Source organism: Heliangelus exortis, chromosome 20 (genome assembly GCF_036169615.1).
Source record: "Heliangelus exortis chromosome 20, bHelExo1.hap1, whole genome shotgun sequence".
In the NCBI taxonomy this organism is placed as follows: Eukaryota; Metazoa; Chordata; class Aves; order Apodiformes; family Trochilidae; genus Heliangelus; species Heliangelus exortis.
Window position 1 is genome coordinate 11,949,334 of NC_092441.1, and position 21,605 is coordinate 11,970,938.

Below are 21,605 nucleotides of genomic sequence, written 5' to 3' on the forward strand. Positions count from 1 at the left end.
AATCTCACAATTCAGCTTTTATACAATTTTCCCAGGCAATTGCAACATACATTATGAATATTCATTATATTGCAACATCTACTTTTAATATTCATAATAGGCGGAGTTGAGGCAGAGTTAGAGGGTTGGTCTTCAATTTGGGGAGGATTTTTGGGGTCGTTCCTGTATGTCATCCTCTTGAACTGGTGTCCTTTCCATAACTTTTTCCTAATTTGGATAGTCTTCTTGTGCATTTGGCAGGGTCTTAGTGACCTTGGCTCATCCTAAAACTTCTGAGGCTACTGATGCCAAATTTTATGTTATTTTATAGTTTTAGTGTTCTTTTCTGTCAACCTGTCCTGTTCTCTCAGACAATTTATTACCTCCGTATTTTCCTAATGCTAAGCTTTCTTATAGTGCCTTGCATTTTATGTTTTAACTCGTTATTTCTCGAAGACTGCTTCCTTTTGGGTGGCTTCATTCCCCCCCTTTTCTTATAACTTACGAATTCTTTCGTCAAGTTCTAATCCTGCTGTTGGGGAATATCCTGTAAAGATGTCCCACCAATGATGTTGACCTACTTGAGTAACCTTTGTTAGGATATTAGGATATTCCACTTATATCTCTTTGTGTTCGTTTGTGGTATGACCAAGCGTTCCAGCCTTTGAGGCTTTGCTGTATAAAAGGTTGACAATCTTTCTGTAAATGTATAATGTCTGTCTGAATGTTTATCCGTACTTTCTTCAGAGAATATGTGGGATCTAACAGTAACTTCATTTCGTTTGACTGTCTTATTACTTGGGGTCCTGTAAAGAGTAGATTATGCATTTCCCTACATTCTAGAGGTGGAGTAGCTTCATGAGACGGGTCCATGACTAAGTCTGTCGTGGATTTAATGGCCCGTTTAAAACCTCTGCCGATCATGTTGCCTTGTTTACTAATAGGTTCAAGAATTTTAGCTTCTCTGTTACATGAAAACCAAGTTAATTTGTCTAGTTGGAATATAATTTCACACTGTGCTCTACCTCCTTTAAAACTATCCCATTGACAAGAAACTGGTCCCCTCCTTTGAACCCAGATAATGGGCTCTTTATCTTTTTCCTGGCTGTAAGTAATTAAGTTCTGTCTAGGGACCTTTTCTCCAGATTCAATTGTCAACATTAGTGTTTGTTTTTCCTACTAGGGCATCAACTTCTCGGCATCCTACTTGAATTTAGCCTCCTTTTTGTGCCACGAAAAAGGTGTTACTTTCCCATTCATCTATCATATAAGGTTGATTGTTATGTAGAACATAAATCTCAAATTCGTTTTCCCCAGAGCGTGGTAGTGTGCGTGCACTAGACCATGGCCCTTCTGGAGTAGGGTCTTGGGATAAAACAATACTTATCAAGAGTCCAATGGTTAATGTTGAAAGGGTTTGAGAGGGAGCTGGATTCATAATGTCGGGTCTTCTTGCTTATCTTCTGGAGCTTTCTTGACTCAGGAATAATGGATCCATGTAGGTCATTCCTTGATCCGTACCGCAGTGAAGGTAGTCAGCAGCACTTGGAAAGGTCCCTCCCACTTTTCTTATAGGGGTTTTCCTAAAAGATTCTTAACATACACCCAATCGCTGGGGTTAAACGGATGTAGCTTACACTCAGGTTGTTTGGGTTGGTGTTCTATCACCACCGTAGCATTTTTATCGAAACGTTTCCCCACTGCAATTACATAATCATAGATATACTGGTTACCTATTTGGTCTACAGCATCCCCATTTACAATTTGCATAGCATAGGGTCTGCCGTACAGAATTTCAAACGGACTCAACTTCTCTTTTGATAGAGGTTTGACCCTCAATCTGATCAGAGCAATAGGCAATAGTCTCTTGACATATCTTAGCAATTTGTTGTTTGATAAGATGATTCACCTTTTCCACTTGCCCACTGTCCTGTGGTTTGTAGGGCATATGCAATTGCCATTTAATCTGCAGTGCTTTGCTTATTGCTCTCACGACCTTTGCACAAAAATGTGATCCTCTGTCTGAAGAGATACTTCTTGGTACTCCAAACCGCGGTATGATTTCATTTAACAAAACTTTAGTTACTTCTCTTTCTTTGTTTGTTCTACAGGGGAATGCCTCAGGCCACTCAGAAAATGTATAAGTTAATACCAACAAATATCGAATACCCTCCTTTTCTTGGGAGTTCAGAGAAATCAATTTGCCATACTTCACCTGGGAATTTGCCTTGATTTATTGCTCCTTGGTGCATTTTGGTTCCTGTATTTGGGTTGTTCTTTAGGCATCATTCGCATTGGGATGTAACTTGCTTTATGGTGACGAATAATTTTGGTCCTGCTATTCTAGTTTATAAATACTGATAAAGTGGATCTAAACCCCAATGGACCTTTTCATGTTCTGTCTTTACAAATTGCCACATTAATTTTTCTGGTATTATTAGTTGTCCCGTTTCTAACTGACCCCATCCATTATCTAATAATTTACCTTTATTTCTTCGAATCCACCTATGATCTGATTCCTGATAGTTTGGTTGAAAGCTGGTATCTAGCTCCCCTGGTACTAAAGCTGTTATAGTCACTTTTCGGTCCTTGCATCAGCTAATTTAGCTTCCGCATCAGCTTTCCTATTTCCTATTTCTGGAACAGTGTTACCTTTCAGGTGTCCCTTACAATGCATTATGGCCACTTGTTCTGGGAGCTGGACTGCTTCTAACAATCGTAGAATTTCCTCTGCGTGTTTGACTGCTTTCCCTTGGGTAGTCAGCAGTGCTCTTTCTTTCCAGATTGCTCCATGAGCATGTACGATGGAGAAGGCATACTTAGAGTCTGTCCAAATATTAATTCGCATGTTTTCTGCTAATTCCAGAGCTCGGATAAGAACTATTAGCTCTGCTCTTTGGGCTGAGGTCCCTGCAGGTAAAGGATTTGACTCGATTACCTCTTCCGTCGTAGTCACCGCATAGCCAGCCATTCTTACCCCTTGCTTTACGGAGCTGCTGCCATCCGAGAACCAATTGTCCGCATCTTCGAATGGCTCTTCTTTGAGATCCAGGCGACTGGAGTAGACTGCTTCGATTGTTTCCAGGCAGTCATGTTCGATGGGTTCTGCCAGAGTTCTTCCTTCTAGGAATGAAGCTGGGTTCACGATATTAGTTACTTGGATAGTTATATCATCTGATTCAGCTAGGATAGCCTGGTATTTTAGGAATCTGGAAAGTGATAACCAGTGGTTACCTTTCTGTTCTAATACGGCTGATACAGTATGAGACACTAACACAGTCATTTTCTGGGCCAACGTGAGCTTCCTGGCCTCTTCTACGTTTATAATCACTGCGGCCACTGCTTTCAGACAGCTAGGCCACCCTTTGCTTACTTCATCCAACTGTTTGGAGAAATAAGCCACAGCTCTCTTGTGTGGTTCCAACTGTTGTGCTAAGACTCCTAGAGCCATCCCTTGTCGTTCATGAGAGAACGGCCAGAAAGGTTTTGTTACATCTGGAAGACCCAAAGCTGGTGCTCTCATAAGCTCCTGTTTCAGTTTCTTAAAAGCCCCTTCTGCTTCAGGAGTCCAGGCTAGAATATTCTTAGTTTCTTTTAGCGAATCATATAATGGTTTAGCGAGTATCCCGTATTGATAGATCCATAGTCGACACCAACCTGTCATTCCCAGAAAGGCGCGCAAATCTCTCACCGTTTCTGGTCTAGGCATTTGGCAGATGGCTTCCCTTCTTGTCGTTCCTAGGGATCGCTGCCCTCTGGAAACTTCATATCCCAGATATACTACTTCTTCTTGCACCAGCTGTGCTTTCTGTTGAGAAACTCGATATCCACTTATACCCAAGAAATTCAACAGAGAAATAGTCCATTCAATGCATTCTTCTTCTGTCTCTGTTGCTATTAGGAGATCGTCTATGTATTGTAGAAGAGTACCATCTCCCGGTGGCCTCTCCCACTGTTCTAATTCTTTGGCTAATTGATTCCCAAAAAATTGTGGGACTATTTTTTTTATAACCTTGAGGTAACACAGTCCACGTGAGTTGGGTTTTTCTCCCTATATTTACAGATTCCCATTCAAAGGCAAAGATCTTTTGGCTTTCTAGAGCTAAGGGAAGGCAGAAGAATGCATCTTTCAAGTCTAATACCGTGAACCAGGTCAAATTTTCCTTTAATTTAGTTAGGAGTGTATAAGGGTTAGCAACTACTGGGTGTAGTGTCTTCGTTATTTCATTTACTGCTCTTAGATCTTGGACTAATCTATAAGTTCCGTTAGGTTTCTTAACTGACAACATTGGTGCGTTAAAATCTGATTCGCATTCTATTAATAACCCCAACTCTAAAACTTTCTAATTATGGGTTCAATTCCTTTTCTATCTTCTAACCTCAGTGGGTACTGTTTTCTCACTACTGGCCTCGCTCCAGGTATAAGGTCAATAATGATAGGTGTTGCTTGTTTTGATTTTCCAGGTACGTCAGTAGCCCATACCAGCGGGTAGGCTTCACTCAGAATTCGCTCGATATTGTGTCTTTCAGGTTTTGGTTCTATGCAACTGATTGTTAGGCTTAGAGCTGCAATCAGTTGCTCTTCGTTTACTCAGAATTCCAATTTGTCTTTGTTGAATTTTACTGATGGATTCCCCTTTGTTTTCCAATTTTGTATTTAATAGGTTTCAAAAAGTAAGCTTTTTCTGGTTGGCCTGTTGCTCCCACAACTGGTACAAATTCATCACTTTTAGGCACTAGTTCCTGATTTAAAACCGAAAATGTTGCTCCTGTATCAATCAAAAAGTCTAATTCTTTTTCACCTTCTCCCAGTCTGGGAGGAGGCACTCCATATCCTGGGGCAAATGGCTGATATTCCCACAGGCTTACTTCACTCTCTTTTCCACTGTCCCTTCTTATTAATTTGAGGCACTGTTGTCCAATACTACAGGCATCACTGCAGCGTTCCTTAGGTTTTAAGTTTTTCTTATCCTTTTCTAAGGCTAGTACTAGGGGATCCTGAGGTGCCACATTTATCCCACATTCCTTCTGCCACTCCAGTTTATTTCTTAGGGTAAAAAAAAACATATCACAATACATCACTTCATCGCATTTGCCTAGCTGGCGGAGGAACAGCATGAGTTGTAAGATTGTGTTATAATTAATTGTTCCTTCTGGTGGCCATTTTTCATCTCCGTCTAACTTATACAAAGGCCACCACTGTGTACAGTATTTTAAAAGTGTCTTTTTACTTATGTTCCCCCCTGGAATCCCTCCTAAATCTTTCCAGTGTTTCAGGATACATCCCAAGGGGGTTTTCATATTTACATCTTTACTTTGTTGTCTTCCCATTACTATTCTCTGGATTTATGTCTCTTTGTTTAACCGGGTCGAACTCCTACCCGTAAGTACTATATCTTGCTTTGTTTCATCACTTCATGCACGCAATTTTCAATCGCTTCGTTCGTCTCTAGCCTGGCTTCTCGCGAAGAACAGGAACCGTAGAGCTGGACTCCCCACTCACTTTGCAGCGATGCTGCGTCTCAGTCACTCTCACTCATACTTGCACACTTTATATAAACATTCCTACCTTCTGGTTTATATCTGAACAGACTGCTTTACCAAGTAAGGTCACAGGATGTCGATTGCGGACTGTGAGATACTGGTTTGCTGTCGGATATCCGATCTGTGTTATCACATAGCCACAGGACACCGCTGCAAGCTTTAAATTTCAAGCTACATGTTAATAAGAAATTCTCCATATTCCAAAACCTTTTTCCCAAGAGAGATTCTTGGACACACTCCCGGACCTAGAAAGCAATCCTAGATTAGTTAATGACCATCCTTAGTTATAAACTGTCTGTATCCTTAACCCTTAAATCACAACCTTACGGTCTTAAACACCGTAATGAACAATATTTCACACAACAAAAAAATAAACCAAGGACATCAAGGTAAAAGGAGAACACATAAGACTCCGTTCCAGCAGGACTCTAACCCGCTTCGGAGAACACACAAGACACTGCTCCGGCAGGACTCTAACCCGCTTCGGAGAACACACAAGACACTGCTCCGGCAGGACTCTAACCCGCTTCGGAGAACACACAAGACACTGCTCCGGCAGGACTCTAACCCACTTCGGAGAGCACACAAGACACTGCTCCGGCAGGACTCTAACCTGCTTCGGAGAGCACACAAGACTGTTCCGGCAGGACTCTAACCTGCTTCTCTCTATGGGCCTCTAACCCAGCAGGGATTAATGCCAGGGCTTCCCCTCGGCTTCCCTTCGGGCGGTAACGTCTTACCCCCGCTTCTCAACAAAGCGCTTTATCTTAAAGGATAAATACCTCTTAATTTGGAGCAGAAGGTCCTTGTCCACCGATGCACGTAGGCCCGAGGGGTCCGGGAGACTCTTCCGACAAAATTCCGTCGAGGGGGCCCAGAGAGGGTCCCGGGCCCCTGGGTCTAGGCTCGGGAGGACTGTTTCTCCTGCCTGGCTCGCCAAATTATGATGCCAATTTTACGCCCCAAACAAGGCACGGACAGAGTAACTGCTCAGAGACAAAGTTTGTAGCCTTTAAGCAGGAGGTATTTATTAACGGCCGGGGAGCAGCCAGGTTTTCCAGGGCAAACTGCTCCAGTTCAGCAATCTCACAATTCAGCTTTTATACAATTTTCCCAGGCAATTGCAACATACATTATGAATATTCATTATATTGCAACATCTACTTTTAATATTCATAATAGGCGGAGTTGAGGCAGAGTTAGAGGGTTGGTCTTCAATTTGGGGAGGATTTTTGGGGTCGTTCCTGTATGTCATCCTCTTGAACTGGTGTCCTTTCCATAACTTTTTCCTAATTTGGATAGTCTCCTTGTGCATTTGGCAGGGTCTTAGTGACCTTGGCTCATCCTAAAACTTCTGAGGCTACTGATGCCAAATTTTATGTTATTTTATAGTTTTAGTGTTCTTTTCTGTCAACCTGTCCTGTTCTCTCAGACAATTTATTACCTCCGTATTTTCCTAATGCTAAGCTTTCTTATAGTGCCTTGCATTTTATGTTTTAACTCGTTATTTCTCGAAGACTGCTTCCTTTTGGGTGGCTTCATTCCCCCCCTTTTCTTATAACTTACGAATTCTTTCGTCAAGTTCTAATCCTGCTGTTGGGGAATATCCTGTAAAGATGTCCCACCAATGATGTTGACCTACTTGAGTAACCTTTGTTAGGATATTAGGATATTCCACTTATATCTCTTTGTGTTCGTTTGTGGTATGACCAAGCGTTCCAGCCTTTGAGGCTTTGCTGTATAAAAGGTTGACAATCTTTCTGTAAATGTATAATGTCTGTCTGAATGTTTATCCGTACTTTCTTCAGAGAATATGTGGGATCTAACAGTAACTTCATTTCGTTTGACTGTCTTATTACTTGGGGTCCTGTAAAGAGTAGATTATGCATTTCCCTACATTCTAGAGGTGGAGTAGCTTCATGAGACGGGTCCATGACTAAGTCTGTCGTGGATTTAATGGCCCGTTTAAAACCTCTGCCGATCATGTTGCCTTGTTTACTAATAGGTTCAAGAATTTTAGCTTCTCTGTTACATGAAAACCAAGTTAATTTGTCTAGTTGGAATATAATTTCACACTGTGCTCTACCTCCTTTAAAACTATCCCATTGACAAGAAACTGGTCCCCTCCTTTGAACCCAGATAATGGGCTCTTTATCTTTTTCCTGGCTGTAAGTAATTAAGTTCTGTCTAGGGACCTTTTCTCCAGATTCAATTGTCAACATTAGTGTTTGTTTTTCCTACTAGGGCATCAACTTCTCGGCATCCTACTTGAATTTAGCCTCCTTTTTGTGCCACGAAAAGGGTGTTACTTTCCCATTCATCTATCATATAAGGTTGATTGTTATGTAGAACATAAATCTCAAATTCGTTTTCCCCAGAGCGTGGTAGTGTGCGTGCACTAGACCATGGCCCTTCTGGAGTAGGGTGTTGGGATAAAACAATACTTATCAAGAGTCCAATGGTTAATGTTGAAAGGGTTTGAGAGGGAGCTGGATTCATAATGTCGGGTCTTCTTGCTTATCTTCTGGAGCTTTCTTGACTCAGGAATAATGGATCCATGTAGGTCATTCCTTGATCCGTACCGCAGTGAAGGTAGTCAGCAGCACTTGGAAAGGTCCCTCCCACTTTTCTTATAGGGGTTTTCCTAAAAGATTCTTAACATACACCCAATCGCTGGGGTTAAACGGATGTAGCTTACACTCAGGTTGTTTGGGTTGGTGTTCTATCACCACCGTAGCATTTTTATCGAAACGTTTCCCCACTGCAATTACATAATCATAGATATACTGGTTACCTATTTGGTCTACAGCATCCCCATTTACAATTTGCATAGCATAGGGTCTGCCGTACAGAATTTCAAACGGACTCAACTTCTCTTTTGATAGAGGTTTGACCCTCAATCTGATCAGAGCAATAGGCAATAGTCTCTTGACATATCTTAGCAATTTGTTGTTTGATAAGATGATTCACCTTTTCCACTTGCCCACTGTCCTGTGGTTTGTAGGGCATATGCAATTGCCATTTAATCTGCAGTGCTTTGCTTATTGCTCTCACGACCTTTGCACAAAAATGTGATCCTCTGTCTGAAGAGATACTTCTTGGTACTCCAAACCGCGGTATGATTTCATTTAACAAAACTTTAGTTACTTCTCTTTCTTTGTTTGTTCTACAGGGGAATGCCTCAGGCCACTCAGAAAATGTATAAGTTAATACCAACAAATATCGAATACCCTCCTTTTCTTGGGAGTTCAGAGAAATCAATTTGCCATACTTCACCTGGGAATTTGCCTTGATTTATTGCTCCTTGGTGCATTTTGGTTCCTGTATTTGGGTTGTTCTTTAGGCATCATTCGCATTGGATGTAACTTGCTTTATGGTGACGAATAATTTTGGTCCTGCTATTCTAGTTTATAAATACTGATAAAGTGGATCTAAACCCCAACGGACCTTTTCATGTTCTGTCTTTACAAATTGCCACATTAATTTTTCTGGTATTATTAGTTGTCCCGTTTCTAACTGACCCCATCCATTATCTAATAATTTACCTTTATTTCTTCGAATCCACCTATGATCTGATTCCTGATAGTTTGGTTGAAAGCTGGTATCTAGCTCCCCTGGTACTAAAGCTGTTATAGTCACTTTTCGGTCCTTGCATCAGCTAATTTAGCTTCCGCATCAGCTTTCCTATTTCCTATTTCTGGAACAGTGTTACCTTTCAGGTGTCCCTTACAATGCATTATGGCCACTTGTTCTGGGAGCTGGACTGCTTCTAACAATCGTAGAATTTCCTCTGCGTGTTTGACTGCTTTCCCTTGGGTAGTCAGCAGTGCTCTTTCTTTCCAGATTGCTCCATGAGCATGTACGATGGAGAAGGCATACTTAGAGTCTGTCCAAATATTAATTCGCATGTTTTCTGCTAATTCCAGAGCTCGGATAAGAACTATTAGCTCTGCTCTTTGGGCTGAGGTCCCTGCAGGTAAAGGATTTGACTCGATTACCTCTTCCGTCGTAGTCACCGCATAGCCAGCCATTCTTACCCCTTGCTTTACGGAGCTGCTGCCATCCGAGAACCAATTGTCCGCATCTTCGAATGGCTCTTCTTTGAGATCCAGGCGACTGGAGTAGACTGCTTCGATTGTTTCCAGGCAGTCATGTTCGATGGGTTCTGCCAGAGTTCTTCCTTCTAGGAATGAAGCTGGGTTCACGATATTAGTTACTTGGATAGTTATATCATCTGATTCAGCTAGGATAGCCTGGTATTTTAGGAATCTGGAAAGTGATAACCAGTGGTTACCTTTCTGTTCTAATACGGCTGATACAGTATGAGACACTAACACAGTCATTTTCTGGGCCAACGTGAGCTTCCTGGCCTCTTCTACGTTTATAATCACTGCGGCCACTGCTTTCAGACAGCTAGGCCACCCTTTGCTTACTTCATCCAACTGTTTGGAGAAATAAGCCACAGCTCTCTTGTGTGGTTCCAACTGTTGTGCTAAGACTCCTAGAGCCATCCCTTGTCGTTCATGAGAGAACGGCCAGAAAGGTTTTGTTACATCTGGAAGACCCAAAGCTGGTGCTCTCATAAGCTCCTGTTTCAGTTTCTTAAAAGCCCCTTCTGCTTCAGGAGTCCAGGCTAGAATATTCTTAGTTTCTTTTAGCGAATCATATAATGGTTTAGCGAGTATCCCGTATTGATAGATCCATAGTCGACACCAACCTGTCATTCCCAGAAAGGCGCGCAAATCTCTCACCGTTTCTGGTCTAGGCATTTGGCAGATGGCTTCCCTTCTTGTCGTTCCTAGGGATCGCTGCCCTCTGGAAACTTCATATCCCAGATATACTACTTCTTCTTGCACCAGCTGTGCTTTCTGTTGAGAAACTCGATATCCACTTATACCCAAGAAATTCAACAGAGAAATAGTCCATTCAATACATTCTTCTTCTGTCTCTGTTGCTATTAGGAGATCGTCTATGTATTGTAGAAGAGTACCATCTCCCGGTGGCCTCTCCCACTGTTCTAATTCTTTGGCTAATTGATTCCCAAAAAATTGTGGGACTATTTTTTTTATAACCTTGAGGTAACACAGTCCACGTGAGTTGGGTTTTTCTCCCTATATTTACAGATTCCCATTCAAAGGCAAAGATCTTTTGGCTTTCTAGAGCTAAGGGAAGGCAGAAGAATGCATCTTTCAAGTCTAATACCGTGAACCAGGTCAAATTTTCCTTTAATTTAGTTAGGAGTGTATAAGGGTTAGCAACTACTGGGTGTAGTGTCTTCGTTATTTCATTTACTGCTCTTAGATCTTGGACTAATCTATAAGTTCCGTTAGGTTTCTTAACTGACAACATTGGTGCGTTAAAATCTGATTCGCATTCTATTAATAACCCCAACTCTAAAACTTTCTAATTATGGGTTCAATTCCTTTTCTATCTTCTAACCTCAGTGGGTACTGTTTTCTCACTACTGGCCTCGCTCCAGGTATAAGGTCAATAATGATAGGTGTTGCTTGTTTTGATTTTCCAGGTACGTCAGTAGCCCATACCAGCGGGTAGGCTTCACTCAGAATTCGCTCGATATTGTGTCTTTCAGGTTTTGGTTCTATGCAACTGATTGTTAGGCTTAGAGCTGCAATCAGTTGCTCTTCGTTTACTCAGAATTCCAATTTGTCTTTGTTGAATTTTACTGATGGATTCCCCTTTGTTTTCCAATTTTGTATTTAATAGGTTTCAAAAAGTAAGCTTTTTCTGGTTGGCCTGTTGCTCCCACAACTGGTACAAATTCATCACTTTTAGGCACTAGTTCCTGATTTAAAACCGAAAATGTTGCTCCTGTATCAATCAAAAAGTCTAATTCTTTTTCACCTTCTCCCAGTCTGGGAGGAGGCACTCCATATCCTGGGGCAAATGGCTGATATTCCCACAGGCTTACTTCACTCTCTTTTCCACTGTCCCTTCTTATTAATTTGAGGCACTGTTGTCCAATACTACAGGCATCACTGCAGCGTTCCTTAGGTTTTAAGTTTTTCTTATCCTTTTCTAAGGCTAGTACTAGGGGATCCTGAGGTGCCACATTTATCCCACATTCCTTCTGCCACTCCAGTTTATTTCTTAGGGTAAAAAAAAACATATCACAATACATCACTTCATCGCATTTGCCTAGCTGGCGGAGGAACAGCATGAGTTGTAAGATTGTGTTATAATTAATTGTTCCTTCTGGTGGCCATTTTTCATCTCCGTCTAACTTATACAAAGGCCACCACTGTGTACAGTATTTTAAAAGTGTCTTTTTACTTATGTTCCCCCCTGGAATCCCTCCTAAATCTTTCCAGTGTTTCAGGATACATCCCAAGGGGGTTTTCATATTTACATCTTTACTTTGTTGTCTTCCCATTACTATTCTCTGGATTTATGTCTCTTTGTTTAACCGGGTCGAACTCCTACCCGTAAGTACTATATCTTGCTTTGTTTCATCACTTCATGCACGCAATTTTCAATCGCTTCGTTCGTCTCTAGCCTGGCTTCTCGCGAAGAACAGGAACCGTAGAGCTGGACTCCCCACTCACTTTGCAGCGATGCTGCGTCTCAGTCACTCTCACTCATACTTGCACACTTTATATAAACATTCCTACCTTCTGGTTTATATCTGAACAGACTGCTTTACCAAGTAAGGTCACAGGATGTCGATTGCGGACTGTGAGATACTGGTTTGCTGTCGGATATCCGATCTGTGTTATCACATAGCCACAGGACACCGCTGCAAGCTTTAAATTTCAAGCTACATGTTAATAAGAAATTCTCCATATTCCAAAACCTTTTTCCCAAGAGAGATTCTTGGACACACTCCCGGACCTAGAAAGCAATCCTAGATTAGTTAATGACCATCCTTAGTTATAAACTGTCTGTATCCTTAACCCTTAAATCACAACCTTACGGTCTTAAACACCGTAATGAACAATATTTCACACAACAAAAAAATAAACCAAGGACATCAAGGTAAAAGGAGAACACATAAGACTCCGTTCCAGCAGGACTCTAACCCGCTTCGGAGAACACACAAGACACTGCTCCGGCAGGACTCTAACCCGCTTCGGAGAACACACAAGACACTGCTCCGGCAGGACTCTAACCCGCTTCGGAGAACACACAAGACACTGCTCCGGCAGGACTCTAACCCACTTCGGAGAGCACACAAGACACTGCTTCGGCAGGACTCTAACCCGCTTCGGAGAACACACAAGACACTGCTCCGGCAGGACTCTAACCCGCTTCGGAGAACACACAAGACACTGCTCCGGCAGGACTCTAACCCACTTCGGAGAGCACACAAGACACTGCTCCGGCAGGACTCTAACCCACTTCGGAGAGCACACAAGACACTGCTCCGGCAGGACTCTAACCCGCTTCGGAGAACACACAAGACACTGCTCCGGCAGGACTCTAACCTGCTTCGGAGAGCACACAAGACACTGCTCCGGCAGGACTCTAACCTGCTTCTCTCTATGGGCCTCTAACCCAGCAGGGATTAATGCCAGGGCGTCCCCTCGGCTTCCCTTCGGGCGGTAACGTCTTACCCCCGCTTCTCAACAAAGCGCTTTATCTTAAAGGATAAATACCTCTTAATTTGGAGCAGAAAGTCCTTGTCCACCGATGCACGTAGGCCCGAGGGGTCCGGGAGACTCTTCCGACAAAATTCCGTCGAGGGGGCCCAGAGAGGGTCCCGGGCCCCTGGGTCTAGGCTCGGGAGGACTGTTTCTCCTGCCTGGCTCGCCAAATTATGATGCCAATTTTATGCCCCAAACAAGGCACGGACAGAGTAAATGCTCAGAGACAAAGTTTGTAGCCTTTAAGCAGGAGGTATTTATTAACGGCCGGGGAGCAGCCAGGTTTTCCAGGGCAAACTGCTCCAGTTCAGCAATCTCACAATTCAGCTTTTATACAATTTTCCCAGGCAATTGCAACATACATTATGAATATTCATTATATTGCAACATCTACTTTTAATATTCATAATAGGCGGAGTTGAGGCAGAGTTAGAGGGTTGGTCTTCAATTTGGGGAGGATTTTTGGGGTCGTTCCTGTATTTCATCCTCTTGAACTGGTGTCCTTTCCATAACTTTTTCCTAATTTGGATAGTCTCCTTGTGCATTTGGCAGGGTCTTAGTGACCTTGGCTCATCCTAAAACTTCTGAGGCACTGATGCCAAATTTTATGTTATTTTATAGTTTTAGTGTTCTTTTCTGTCAACCTGTCCTGTTCTCTCAGACAATTTATTACCTCCGTATTTTCCTAATGCTAAGCTTTCTTATAGTGCCTTGCATTTTATGTTTTAACTCGTTATTTCTCGAAGACTGCTTCCTTTTGGGTGGCTTCACTGCAAAACACATGCAAAGAGTGACCACTGAAAACTTTGGCTGGCCCTAACCCTCACATGGTACCCCACCCACAGCACCACCAACGATCGGCCTACGGCTTTGCCTTTGACCACAAACCTCGAATCTACCGACCCTCGGCAGCCATTCTCCAATATTGCTCAAAGGGCCCCAAAATCCGAACGACTGAGACTGCAAAACACATGCAAAGAGTGACCACTGAAAACTTTGGCTGGCCCTAACCCTCACATGGTACCCCACCCACAGCACCACCAACGATCGGCCTACGGCTTTGCCTTTGACCACAAACCTCGAATCAACCAGCCCTCGGCAGCCATTCTCCAATATTGCTCAAATGGCCCCAAAATCCGAACGACTGAGACGGCAAAACACATGCAAAGAGTGACCACTGAAAACTTTGGCTGGCCCTAACCCTCACATGGTACCCCACCCACAGCACCACCAACGATCGGCCTACGGCTTTGCCTTTGACCACAAACCTCGAATCTAACAGCCCTCGGCAGCCATTCTCCAATATTGCTCAAATGGCCTCAAAATCCGAACGACTGAGACTGCAAAACACATGCAAAGAGTGACCACTGAAAACTTTGGCTGGCCCTAACCCTCACATGGTACCCCACCCACAGCACCACCAACGATCGGCCTACGGCTTTGCCTTTGACCACAAACCTCGAATCTACCGACCCTCGGCAGCCATTCTCCAATATTGCTCAAAGGGCCCCAAAATCCGAACGACTGAGACTGCAAAACACATGCAAAGAGTGACCACTGAAAACTTTGGCTCGCCCTAACCCTCACATGGTACCCCACCCACAGCACCACCAACGATCGGCCTACGGCTTTGCCTTTGACCACAAACCTCGAATCTACCGGCCCTCGGCAGCCATTCTCCAATATTGCTCAAAGGGCCCCAAAATCCGAACGACTGAGACTGCAAAACATCTGCAAAAGAGTGACCACCGAAAACTTTGGCTGGCCCTGACCCTCACATGGTACCCCACCCACAGCACCACCAACGATCGGCCTACGGCTTTGCCTTTGACCACAAACCTCGAATCTACCAGCCCTCGGCAGCCATTCTCCAATATTGCTCAAAGGGCCCCAAAATCCGAACGACTGAGACTGCAAAACACGTGCAAAGAGTGACCATTGAAAACTTTGGCTGACCCTAACCCTCACATGGTACCCCACCCACAGCACCACCAACGATCGGCCTACGGCTTTGCCTTTGACCACAAACCTCGAATCTACCGGCCCTCGGCAGCCATTCTCCAATATTGCTCAAAGGGCCCCAAAATCCGAACGACTGAGACTGCAAAAGACATGCAAAGAGTGACCACTGAAAACTTTGGCTGGCCCTAACCCTCACATGGTACCCCACCCACAGCACCACCAACGATCGGCCTACGGCTTTGCCTTTGACCACAAACCTCGAATCTACCGACCCTCGGCAGCCATTCTCCAATATTGCTCAAAGGGCCCCAAAATCCGAACGACTGAGACTGCAAAACACATGCAAAGAGTGACCACTGAAAACTTTGGCTGGCCCTAACCCTCACATGGTACCCCACCCACAGCACCACCAACGATCGGCCTACGGCTTTGCCTTTGACCACAAACCTCGAATCTACCGGCCCTCGGCAGCCATTCTCCAATATTGCTCAAAGGGCCCCAAAATCCGAACGACTGAGACTGCAAAACACATGCAAAGAGTGACCACTGAAAACTTTGTCTGGCCCTAACCCTCACATGGTACCCCACCCACAGCACCACCAACGATCGGCCTACGGCTTTGCCTTTGACCACAAACCTCAAATCTACCGGCCCTCGGCAGCCATTCTCCAATATTGCTCAAAGGGCCCCAAAATCCGAACGACTGAGACTGCAAAACACATGCAAAGAGTGACCACTGAAAACTTTGGCTGGCCCTAACCCTCACATGGTACCCCACCCACAGCACCACCAACGATCGGCCTACGGCTTTGCGTTTGACCACAATCCTCGAATCTACCAGCCCTCGGCAGCCATTCTCCAATATTGCTCAAAGGGCCCCAAAATCCGAACGACTGAGACTGCAAAACACATGCAAAGAGTGACCACTGAAAACTTTGGCTGGCCCTAACCCTCACATGGTACCCCACCCACAGCACCACCAACGATCGGCCTACGGCTTTGCCTTTGACCACAAACCTTGAATCTACCGGCCCTCGGCAGCCATTCTCCAATATTGCTCAAAGGGCCCCAAAATCCGAACGACTGAGACTGCAAAACACGTGCAAAGAGTGACCACTGAAAACTTTGGCTGGCCCTAACCCTCACATGGTACCCCACCCACAGCACCACCAACGATCGGCCTACGGCTTTGCCTTTGACCACAAACCTCGAATCTACCGGCCCTCGGCAGCCATTCTCCAATATTGCTCAAAGGGCCCCAAAATCCGAACGACTGAGACTGCAAAACACATGCAAAGAGTGACCACTGAAAACTTTGTCTGGCCCTAACCCTCACATGGTACCCCACCCACAGCACCACCAACGATCGGCCTACGGCTTTGCCTTTGACCACAAACCTCGAATCTACCGGCCCTCGGCAGCCATTCTCCAATATTGCTCAAAGGGCCCCAAAATCCGAACGACTGAGACTGCAAAACACATGCAAAGAGTGACCACTGAAAACTTTGGCTGGCCCTAACCCTCACATGGTACCCCACCCACAGCACCACCAACGATCGGCCTACGGCTTTGCGTTTGACCACAATCCTCGAATCTACCGGCCCTCGGCAGCCATTCTCCAATATTGCTCAAAGGGCCCCAAAATCCGAACGACTGAGACTGCAAAACACATGCAAAGAGTGACCACTGAAAACTTTGGCTGGCCCTAACCCTCACATGGTACCCCACCCACAGCACCACCAACGATCGGCCTACGGCTTTGCCTTTGACCACAAACCTCGAATCTACCGGCCCTCGGCAGCCATTCTCCAATATTGCTCAAAGGGCCCCAAAATCCGAACGACTGAGACTGCAAAACACGTGCAAAGAGTGACCACTGAAAACTTTGGCTGGCCCTAACCCTCACATGGTACCCCACCCACAGCACCACCAACGATCGGCCTACGGCTTTGCCTTTGACCACAAACCTCGAATCTACCGGCCCTCGGCAGCCATTCTCCAATATTGCTCAAAGGGCCCCAAAATCCGAACGACTGAGACTGCAAAAGACATGCAAAGAGTGACCACTGAAAACTTTGGCTGGCCCTAACCCTCACATGGTACCCCACCCACAGCACCACCAACGATCGGCCTACGGCTTTGCCTTTGACCACAAACCTCGAATCTACCGGCCCTCGGCAGCCATTCTCCAATATTGCTCAAAGGGCCCCAAAATCCGAACGACTGAGACTGCAAAACACATGCAAAGAGTGACCACTGAAAACTTTGGCTGGCCCTAACCCTCACATGGTACCCCACCCACAGCACCACCAACGATCGGCCTACGGCTTTGCCTTTGACCACAAACCTCGAATCTACCGACCCTCGGCAGCCATTCTCCAATATTGCTCAAAGGGCCCCAAAATCCGAACGACTGAGACTGCAAAACACATGCAAAGAGTGACCACTGAAAACTTTGGCTGGCCCTAACCCTCACATGGTACCCCACCCACAGCACCACCAACGATCGGCCTACGGCTTTGCCTTTGACCACAAACCTCGAATCTACCAGCCCTCGGCAGCCATTCTCCAATATTGCTCAAATGGCCTCAAAATCCGAACGACTGAGACTGCAAAACACATGCAAAGAGTGACCACTGAAAACTTTGTCTGGCCCTAACCCTCACATGGTACCCCACCCACAGCACCACCAACGATCGGCCTACGGCTTTGCCTTTGACCACAAACCTCGAATCTACTGACCCTCGGCAGCCATTCTCCAATATTGCTCAAAGGGCCCCAAAATCCGAACGACTGAGACTGCAAAACACATGCAAAGAGTGACCACTGAAAACTTTGGCTGGCCCTAACCCTCACATGGTACCCCACCCACAGCACCACCAACGATCGGCCTACGGCTTTGCCTTTGACCACAAACCTCGAATCTACCGGCCCTCGGCAGCCATTCTCCAATATTGCTCAAAGGGCCCCAAAATCCGAACGACTGAGACTGAAAACATCTGCAAAAGAGTGACCACTGAAAACTTTGGCTGGCCCTGACCCTCACATGGTACCCCACCCACAGCACCACCAACGATCGGCCTACGGCTTTGCCTTTGACCACAAACCTCGAATCTACCAGCCCTCGGCAGCCATTCTCCAATATTGCTCAAAGGGCCCCAAAATCCGAACGACTGAGACTGCAAAACACATGCAAAGAGTGACCATTGAAAACTTTGGCTGACCCTAACCCTCACATGGTACCCCACCCACAGCACCACCAACGATCGGCCTACGGCTTTGCGTTTGACCACAAACCTCGAATCTACCGGCCCTCGGCAGCCATTCTCCAATATTGCTCAAAGGGCCCCAAAATCCGAACGACTGAGACTGCAAAACACGTGCAAAGAGTGACCACTGAAAACTTTGGCTGGCCCTAACCCTCACATGGTACCCCACCCACAGCACCACCAACGATCGGCCTACGGCTTTGCCTTTGACCACAAACCTCGAATCTACCGGCCCTCGGCAGCCATTCTCCAATATTGCTCAAAGGGCCCCAAAATCCGAACGACTGAGACTGCAAAACACATGCAAAGAGTGACCACTGAAAACTTTGGCTGGCCCTAACCCTCACATGGTACCCCACCCACAGCACCACCAACGATCGGCCTACGGCTTTGCCTTTGACCACAAACCTCGAATCTACCGGCCCTCGGCAGCCATTCTCCAATATTGCTCAAAGGGCCCCAAAATCCGAACGACTGAGACTGCAAAACACATGCAAAGAGTGACCACTGAAAACTTTGTCTGGCCCTAACCCTCACATGGTACCCCACCCACAGCACCACCAACGATCGGCCTACGGCTTTGCCTTTGACCACAAACCTCGAATCTACCGACCCTCGGCAGCCATTCTCCAATATTGCTCAAAGGGCCCCAAAATCCGAACGACTGAGACTGCAAAACACATGCAAAGAGTGACCACTGAAAACTTTGTCTGGCCCTAACCCTTACATGGTACCCCACCCACAGCACCACCAACGATCGGCCTACGGCTTTGCCTTTGACCACAAACCTCGAATCTACCGACCCTCGGCAGCCATTCTCCAATATTGCTCAAAGGGCCCCAAAATCCGAACGACTGAGACTGCAAAACACATGCAAAGAGTGACCACTGAAAACTTTGGCTGGCCCTAACCCTCACATGGTACCCCACCCACAGCACCACCAACGATCGGCCTACGGCTTTGCCTTTGACCACAAACCTCGAATCTACCGGCCCTCGGCAGCCATTCTCCAATATTGCTCAAAGGGCCCCAAAATCCGAACGACTGAGACTGCAAAACATCTGCAAAAGGGTGACCACTGAAAACATTGGCTGGCCCTGACCCTCACATGGTACCCCACCCACAGCACCACCAACGATCGGCCTACGGCTTTGCCTTTGACCACAAACCTCGAATCTACCAGCCCTCGGCAGCCATTCTCCAATATTGCTCAAAGGGCCCCAAAATCCGAACGACTGAGACTGCAAAAGACATGCAAAGAGTGACCACTGAAAACTTTGGCTGGCCCTAACCCTCACATGGTACCCCACCCACAGCACCACCAACGATCGGCCTACGGCTTTGCCTTTGACCACAAACCTCGAATCTACCGGCCCTCGGCAGCCATTCTCCAATATTGCTCAAAGGGCCCCAAAATCCGAACGACTGAGACTGCAAAAGACATGCAAAGAGTGACCACTGAAAACTTTGGCTGGCCCTAACCCGCACATGGTACCCCACCCACAGCACCACCAACGATCGGCCTACGGCTTTGCCTTTGACCACAAACCTCGAATCTACCGGCCCTCGGCAGCCATTCTCCAATATTGCTCAAAGGGCCCCAAAATCCGAACGACTGAGACTGCAAAACACATGCAAAGAGTGACCACTGAAAACTTTGGCTGGCCCTAACCCTCACATGGTACCCCACCCACAGCACCACCAACGATCGGCCTACGGCTTTGCCTTTGACCACAAACCTCGAATCTACAGGCCCTCGGCAGCCATTCTCCAATATTGCTCAAAGGGCCCCAAAATCCGAACGACTGAGACTGCAAAACATCTGCAAAAGAGTGACCACTGAAAACATTGGCTGGCCCTGACCCTCACATGGTACCCCACCCACAGCACCACCAACGATCGGCCTACGGCTTTGCCTTTGACCACAAACCTCGAATCTACCAGCCCTCGGCAGCCATTCTCCAATATTGCTCAAAGGGCCCCAAAATCCGAACGACTGAGACTGCAAAACACGTGCAAAGAGTGACCACTGAAAACTTTGGCTGGCCCTAACCCTCACATGGTACCCCACCCACAGCACCACCAACGATCGGCCTACGGCTTTGCCTTTGACCACAAACCTCGAATCTACCGGCCCTCGGCAGCCATTCTCCAATATTGCTCAAAGGGCCCCAAAATCCGAACGACTGAGACTGCAAAACACATGCAAAGAGTGACCACTGAAAACTTTGGCTGGCCCTAACCCTCACATGGTACCCCACCCACAGCACCACCAACGATCGGCCTACGGCTTTGCCTTTGACCAAAAACCTCGAATCTACCGGCCCTCGGCAGCCATTCTCCAATATTGCTCAAAGGGCCCCAAAATCCGAACGACTGAGACTGCAAAACACATGCAAAGAGTGACCACTGAAAACTTTGTCTGGCCCTAACCCTCACATGGTACCCCACCCACAGCACCACCAACGATCGGCCTACGGCTTTGCCTTTGACCACAAACCTCGAATATACCGACCCTCGGCAGCCATTCTCCAATATTGCTCAAAGGGCCCCAAAATCCGAACGACTGAGACTGCAAAACACATGCAAAGAGTGACCACTGAAAACTTTGGCTGGCCCTAACCCTCACATGGTACCCCACCCACAGCACCACCAACGATCGGCCTACGGCTTTGCCTTTGACCACAAACCTCGAATCTACCGGCCCTCGGCAGCCATTCTCCAATATTGCTCAAAGGGCCCCAAAATCCGAACGACTGAGACTGCAAAACATCTGCAAAAGAGTGACCACTGAAAACATTGGCTGGCCCTGACCCTCACATGGTACCCCACCCACAGCACCACCAACGATCGGCCTACGGCTTTGCCTTTGACCACAAACCTCGAATCTACCAGCCCTCGGCAGCCATTCTCCAATATTGCTCAAAGGGCCCCAAAATCCGAACGACTGAGACTGCAAAACACGTGCAAAGAGTGACCACTGAAAACTTTGGCTGGCCCTAACCCTCACATGGTACCCCACCCACAGCACCACCAACGATCGGCCTACGGCTTTGCCTTTGACCACAAACCTCGAATCTACCGGCCCTCGGCAGCCATTCTCCAATATTGCTCAAAGGGCCCCAAAATCCGAACGACTGAGACTGCAAAAGACATGCAAAGAGTGACCACTGAAAACTTTGGCTGGCCCTAACCCTCACATGGTACCCCACCCACAGCACCACCAACGATCGGCCTACGGCTTTGCCTT